The sequence below is a fragment of the Paralichthys olivaceus genome, chromosome 23, assembly GCF_024713975.1.
Source record: "Paralichthys olivaceus isolate ysfri-2021 chromosome 23, ASM2471397v2, whole genome shotgun sequence".
In the NCBI taxonomy this organism is placed as follows: domain Eukaryota; kingdom Metazoa; phylum Chordata; class Actinopteri; order Pleuronectiformes; family Paralichthyidae; genus Paralichthys; species Paralichthys olivaceus.
Window position 1 is genome coordinate 12,627,167 of NC_091115.1, and position 8,475 is coordinate 12,635,641.

Consider the following 8,475-nt stretch of genomic DNA (forward strand, 5'->3'; position numbering starts at 1 on the left):
GTTCTAAAAAGCAGCACTGTTTGCTCAACACTGCCTGCCAGAACACGCTTGCAGAGTTGAGTGTGTTTGGTTTTTCTTTTGTCAGACACCAGGTTGGAAACACAGAAGCCTGTAGACCTCACTTTAACCAACAGACATGCAGAACCTGGCTTTCCTGGTGGCTAATAGAAAATAGAAAATCTCTTTACTTTGGTACGTGACCATTTTAGTTTCTACTCAGTTGCATTTAAAATCCCCTGAATCCAGGCTCCGCATTAGGAAAAAGCACAAGCCTTCAAGCCAAGACTGAATTCAAGGCATGTGGAAGGATTGGCCATATTGCACTCATTAATGACTGGCACAAGTGAAGAAAGTGCAGTTAATTGCTGTGACATTCCAGCCAACGTATAAACTGTGGCAGTCCAAACGTTCCTTTCCAGAAAAGTTATTGAAAATCCAATTGAGCTGCAGGCCAATAATCAGTCCAAGAGGAAACTTTTGTTTGGAAGTGTTACTCCCCTTAGTGAGACTCAATGTAGCACAGCAGGTTTCACAAACACCATTTGGCGGCTGTGGGTCTCAGCGAATAGTGGTGAGGGGTTAATTTATGAAAACACTCACACCCTGTTATCAGATTAAGTCTCTACAAAGAGCTCTCAGCGTCAACAAAGGAGAAGAGATATTTCTTCCTTTTTTAAAAGAAGGCGACTCGATTAGCACTGTGTCATGTTGGTCTTTCTCCTCTCCGCTTCCACCCCGTCCTCATTCCTTCCCTTACTTTCATTTGTTCAAGCTGTCAACAGCAGGCTTGCCCTGAAATTAAAAACCTTTCGTGTTTGTTTGCTCGTTGTCAGCACAAGGCTTTTCCCATCATTCCCAGGGACGGCATCGGTCACGCCTTTTGAAAACTGCCTTTGATGGGGTGGTCGTGGGCAGGCGGTCGCTCCACAGAATGGAAAAATTGTTTCAAAATTGCATCTAGTTGAGGTAATATTAGTTACTACCTGAATGTGTGTCAGTCTGTGTTCGCCTTTATAAGAAATCTACCAAAGGTTATATTTGTTTTTTACTTTTATCATGTCAGTGGTGGACTTTATAAAACACTTATTGGTTGAATGGGGGTTAGCTCGTAGTCCGGGGTCAAGCACATACTCGGCACGGGTGTGTTTGACCCAGGAGTCTCTGAAGTGTAGATTCTCTAAAAGGTCAAAGGTCAGGTAGAGGTTGATGACTGAGGGGGTCTAATAGTTTTATTTAGTCTGGTTTTGAAATGTGTTGTTACACATCTGGCAGCTTTGAATGGTGCGTTTGGAAATAGACTCAAGTTTATCATACTTTTCCTTTTCAATATCAGTCACATTTATACTCAGGTTTTGTATTTGGGAGTCTGTTCTGTGTTTCCCCACAAGAAATTATTGTTATTGCATTTACTGTTATCCCACAGTTATTTCAACCTTTGAAAACTGATGTAAACCGGACGATTGTCAGACACATGATTGATTGTGTCTGGAAGAAGAGAATTTAACCCTCCAAAGTCAAACAGTCCAGACGAAGAGTTACCTGTAGCCGCACCTTCGAGATATCATGTCAGGTTTAACTCTTCAATCTGAAGCTGGTTCGCTTCTTTCCAGGGTAAATCACCATGGTAACTTCCACTGTTCACTGTGAAAGTTCATGATAACAGATCCAAACCTGTCAACGACCAAACTATTGAGAAATCACTGGAGAACCATTGTTCATAAAAGCACAAATGTTGCAAATCAACTGATCCATGTGAGAGGTTACAAAAGAAACTACTGGCCCATAGACGACTTAGTTTACTCATAATGCATCATGATGAAGCTGCATCACATTGTGGGCCAGTGATGAAATTAATCTTTTGCTGCGGCCTGAAATAAAATAGAAATGAAGATTCTACCTGATTCTCCAGGCACCACTACACCACTGACCACCACTTTCAGGGAACAACACAATGAGCACTTTGCATAAAAAGGTTGATGAGATGAGTGGATGATGTGAAGTTGAGGCAAGAGCCCACATGTAAATTGTAAGATGTAGATTTGAGTCACAATACAGACTGTGGACATGTTGAGACACAACTCTGTGCATATGTGAAAGGGAGTAAAGCACATGGAAGAGTTCACAGATACTTGATTGGTTTACTTCGACTCTAAAGGCTAATTTTTGCTAGACCGGAAATCATGGTGGGGCAGTGTAGCCAATATTGAAAATAACTTTAGAGGATGAGACACAGAGCTGGAAACATGATGTTACAACGGTTGATATAGTCATAGCATTTTAAGTTCCTACACTTCTGTCTCTCTGTTTTCACGCACTATATTTTTTACTTTTTTCACTGTCTATTCATGATCTATCTGTAGACATCTCTGTCATCATCATCTGCTTTCCAGGGCTTTTCAGACCAGGCCTTCAAGGGGGGGTCAAAAAGGCTCAAACAAATTGAAAAGATGATTGCAGGCTGCCAGCAACAACAGCCACCGTGTCACAGCTCTCTTTGCATACAGTGGAGGAATGCAACGGGGCTGTAGCGTCGGATAGTGTTGACAGGATGAACGGAAACCACCTGGAGCTTTAACCAAACTAACAAGGTCACCTCTCCTCATTCTTCTCCTCCTGTTGCTTGTAAAACAAAAATCCCCCTGTGGGTCCAATGCTTTACCAGTCTGGACTCATTCAGGGCGAGTGTTTGACTTACGCTGAACAGACAACAATTTACTCCTTATTGGTAATTTGTTTGGGATTATTTCTGACACAGACACCACAAGCAGGTTTGTTCAGATTGTTCACAGTGAAAAACTGGTTTTCTTCAGCGGATGTTTGGTCAAATTTGAGACAATTTAGCTGGTCAGATTTTTCAAATCTGAAGTGAAAATACATTATTTTAGATACTTGTAACAAATCTGGACCCTCAAGGAAAAGGTCTTGGGTAGTTTTGTATTTAGAATAATTTGTGCTGCTTCCACCTCTCATTACTATGTATTCCTGAAAAGACGTACCTGAGAGAAAAGATATAAAAAGCTGTAACCTGAACACAAAGAACGGCATCGTGTCCCAGGTGCAGGGAAACAGCTCAGCCTCCAGCAGTGTGTTGTCAGTGTGTCGCTCATAAATCACTCTCATCACTACAAACCGTCACCTCACTCTAACCCTTCAACACACTCACTACAAAATACCCCGAGGCCACATCCACACTGATACAATTTAGTTTTGAAGTGCATCACTTTTGTTGCATTGAAATCTGGCGTTCAAGAGTATTGGAACCCTGAGCAGTTGCTGGGGTCATTTTACTTTGAAATCTCAGAGGTTACGTTGTGTAGAAATGATGACGCTCACAGTTTGGCCTTATTAGTCATGACACTGCCTACATTAATCCGTTATGCTCCTATCATGTGACCACATATGAGGGACGGCCTACTCTGCTTACATCCTCTGACCCACCACAGTTTCATAATGTCTTTTTTAGCTTCCCAGTGGGCATACGTTGAGTTGTTTGTAACCGCCGCCACAATCAACAGTGACTACCACATAATGGCCGTTTTTGGATGTGAACTCTGTTTGTTGGACTTTCTCTGCAGTTGCCTTTCACGTATGAACAACGCAGCAGGAGATAATCCGCTCATCCCCCCTCACATCGGCCTCTTTGGGACATTCTGTAGACCTTGTACTAGGGGGCTAGTCGGAGAAAGTGTGGAGGCTCTCACTTAATCTGCAGATTCTGTGGGCACCTGTGGGCCAGTGTTTTTAAATAGTTGTGTGATATGCATTTTCAGGATTGTTAGTATGGAGGTAGATTTTTAAAACGGTTTAAACACTCATCTAGAGGTCTGGATGGAAATCTATGAGGAATCTATATGGAAATGTAAGTAAAGATCCATACATATGATTGATTTATACCCAAATCCTACCAAACTGACTCCAGATCAGCCCATTAACAATCATCACACAGAAATATTCATTTGATTGACCATTGTGCTGCTATTGTTACACAGACATGGCAACCTTGACTATGGTTTTAGCTTTGATAAAAAAAAATGTGGATCGAACAGCACTTGTGCACAGGAATTTATTACATAGTTCATCTCAGTTAAAATAACCTACAGAGAAAAAACTTCAACTGTCCTTAACTGGATTTTCCTCCTTAGTATCAGTATAAAACTTTTACACTCGTACATTTGCTGCTTCTGAACTTTAAAGCAGCAGGATGGGGGGGTGAAGGTTTGAGCTTTGAAACTTGCCTACAGACAGCATGTTTCTCCCTATGCCTCCGAGACTGTGATTCACAGCCCGTCCTCCATCTCAGCCATTATGGTTGCGTCTTTTACAGGCGTGGGGGTGTCGGTTACTACCGTCCACAGACTCACAGGCAGCCTGACTGATTTAGCTCATAAGATTTGTGTGGAATTAGTCACAGTGGAGGGCTGGCTGGGACAGCGGGGAGTTTAAGACATTGTTGGGAAAAGAGAAAGCCCAGAGTAGGCGGTCTTTTTTTTCTTTCTGGTTTTACGACCCCTCAGGTTTCCACCTGTGCTGACATGGCTTAGACTTTACAATAGTCCTGAAAGAGTTACAAGCAGCCGGGTAGAAATTCCAGGCCCTTTTTTTTCTCCATTTCTTTTACCCGTTCTCTCTTTTTTTCCATTTTACTGGAAGGGTGGGGTGGGGGCTGCAGTTATTGTGGAACATTTGTCAGGCTGCCAATTGCAGAGGCAGGGCCAACCGGTGATTTATGGCAACATCTGCAAGATGCAAAGCCCTTGTATACGCTTTTAATCATACAAAGAACTGTGGCTGCGTTGGAGATTGAAAAGAGATGGTCTGATGGGGTTTTATGGCGTCCGTGCTGGGATTCACACTGATGGCGACTCGCGAGAACATATTATATGACCGTGGGATTTCAGCAGCTTTGTGTTGCTGGACCGAACGTGGCCTCATAGTTTCCACCAAGCAAGTGTCGCCTCTGTGATCCTGCAATCTGATGGACAAAAGATTCTCACCAGTGATGATAATCTGCAAATGATCGAAAGGTTTTGTCACATAAGAGGAAAATCCAAACGTTTAGTCAGGAAGAGGGAAAAACTGTGCATGAAGGCAACACAACACAAGTCTCGCTGGATTTGTCCGTCAGCAGTTGGGGAGTTGGAGGTTTAATGGAGTGTGACCTCACATACTGAGGGCTGGGCTCTGCTCATTTTTTAAAATCTGTATTTTAGCACTGACAAAGCGTATCTAATGCTGAAACAAGTTCAATGGTTGTAAAAGTCAGACAGCAATCCCCCAGCAGATTTCCTGAGCTTCATAACAGAGGAATAATCATTTCTGCAAAGCCGCCTGTAGCTATTCAATATAACAAACATCTGTCTGCATGTCACCACATCTGGCAATAATGAAGGCAAATTAGCTACAAAATTCAGAGTGTCTGGCAATGAGATAAGGCCGTGGCATGCGAAATTCATTTTCTTGGCTCAGTCTCTGGGGTGTGGAGAGCATACATGGCCCGAGGAGCAGACCCGGGATCAGTGTCTGACTGCTAACGTGAACAAAGTGGGGTCAGAAAATCGCTGATCTGAGACCAGGGGGTAGCAGACTCCCATCCCTCGTCTGCCAGTCACTGGTGGTCTGGAGGAATAGTCAACTTCCTGTCTCATTTTGCTGGACACAGAATCAAAGAGGGGAAATTATTCTCCAATCTGGCTGGTGTTTTCTTTTTCCCCCGGCTGGAAATGTGAAGGTTGTCGCTGGCTGCAGACTCGGCGGGAGACTCCTATATCCACAGCATCATTTAAAAGTGGAAACCCCTCTATGCCTCAGTCGCTTGTTGGGCCACAAATTGTTTGTTGGTCATAGCAAATTCAGAGACACTCCTAGAGGAGTAAATAAACCACAATTACATCCCCCCCGCCTAATTGTAACATGCCTAGTTTAGTGAAGTGTAAAACCTTGACTACAAGGAGGGATCACATATTGTTAAAAAAAGGGTTTAAATCCACCAAACCAGCTGCCAAACCTTAGAGGGGGGAGAACCTTTCCTCCAACAGTGGCCATTAAATGACCTTGAACCAAAGTAGTTGAAGGAAAAAAAAAATCCCCTGGATCATCTTACGCTGTTAAAGATCTTTAATTTTGAGTTTTTCAACACAACCCAGGAGAAATTTTGTAATAGACTGTAGCAGTCATCTGCTTTCCCTCAAAATGTCTGACTTACTTCATTACAGGGGCGTTGAGGCCCCCCCCCCTCAAATTCAGTGATCAGCTACATACATGAGACTGCAACAATTGTCGGAAACCTTTAGAACAAGGACTCATACCAAGAACTTTCCACCGAAAGCTTTGTAATTTTTAAAGTTTTTATTGAAGACTTAAATGTCTTATAAATATCATTTGCCAAATCTACCCTATCCTCCATTTCACTCATGTCGTCAAGGTTTTTCATTAACCGTATCCACCAGCTCCTGGTAGATCCCTGTTCTTGTCTGACATCTGTTTGTCTACATCTCACATGCATCAGTAGCTCATCATACATCATTCTACCCACACAAAGGTTTGAAGTGGACTTCTAAGCAACACAACGTGTCAGTCCCATAAGTGTCGCCACATTGTGTTCGACTAGAAGTGGAATCAGAACTCAGTTAGTTTATCATTTTTCATTCTCAGGCCCCATTTATCCATCCTGGACGGACAGGTCTGTCAGACATGGATTCTGCTCTAACCTGACATGGCTCCACACTGAGATAAGGTCATTACGCAGAAGTGGACTGGTCCTTGAACGTTGCCTCAGCGGCAGCAGAAGCAGCTGTTAACCAGGTGTTTGGACGTGTGTGGCTCCACCATCTTGTCTTAATCGCAGCCTCTTCAAAGAACTGGCAAGACTTCCAACAAACCCCACTCATTCCTTTACAGTGGGGTAAAGACACACAAACCAGCACAGCCAAGCCAATGGCCAGGTGTACTTAAACATTAGTCAGCCAGAAGGATGGGAGAGAAATAACATGTCCTTGGAAAGCAAATCTCATCATCAGCATTTCCATACACAAACTGAGCAGAGTCAAATCCAAACACAGACCTGCAGGGTGCACATGCTTATAGCAAAACTAAATCTGTTTCTCACTCCAGTTCATTTCACATTGCCAGATTAAATGCAACACCGAAGCGACGGCCTCGAATAGGGGATGCGACTGAATCCCCTCCTCCGAACTGCTGGCACCACCATCGTGAATCTGCCATTTCGTAAACACGGCTCCACTGTGGCAGACAGCGAGCCGCACGACGCCGTTTGAGTGCAAGTTTCAACAGCTAGTGCACAAGCACACCTTTTTCCCTCATGTTGAAGAGGAGAGGCCTGAAACAACAAACCGCCGGGCGAGAAGAGATGGGGGATCAGGCAGGGAGGGAGGCGGGTGAGTCATCCAGCAAACAGAGTCTTGAGTCTTTTGCTATGGTGCAGTGTACGTGCCACATGCTGCCAGCAGTAATTGTGTTTTTAACAGAAATTACATGTAATTATTCCAAGTATTATGTGATTCCTGGCATCTCTTTTAATAAAGTCATTATTATTAATGATAGATTGCAGCTGTAATATCGATAGTGGATGTGTAATTGGATGAGATAAGAGCAACACAATCCTCACACCTTTCTTTGTGCAAAGACTTTTAGTGAACAGTGGCACCAGGTTTAATGTTCATGTATGTATTAATATTATTGTGCCTCAACACAAGTATAGATAAACAGTATAGATAATGGATGGATGCTTAATCATCTGTTTGGTCAGGAAGAACGTGACTGATATGATTTTTGACATGTGATATAGTGAACGGCTGCTGTGACTTATAAATAGTTGTAATAACAAATAACTGTAACTGAAGACCAAAAGTGATTAGTTATATTCATGATACTAGTATTGTAGTAGAAAATATTACTGTATTACTCTTTAATATTTACAATTATTCATTTGGTAGATTATTTGAGGAACAATCCATGTCACTAACTCAGAACTGACGTCAGTTCCAGGTTCCATCTGACAAAACTACTTTTCAGCTGCAGGAATTCACATAACTGTTGTAGCAAAAATGTGTTTTTACCTTGTTCTTATTTTTTTTGGGGGGGGCGCTAGAATTAGTTCCAAGGGATATTTGTGGACAGAGTTCCTCTTGTTCCACAACTGAGATCACACAGGAGAAAAATTTGATTTTGTGCCTTGAAATGATGATAAGATTATTTGTTGATCATTAGCAGATTGTTGTAATATGAGCAGTGGTCACACTGTAGGTGAGCATGTGTGAGATGAGCTGAGCAACGAGGACCCAGTGTCGTGTGTATATTTGCAAAATTATTCGCCTTACTTGATAGAAAGAACTCGACCATTAATAGTCCTGTACTGTCTGTGGCTCTGTCCTGACTTCAACCCAGACCATCAGTTACGAACACATCTCCTGCACGATCATGACAGGAACATCACTGAAGACTCTTGGGGCACTTGGG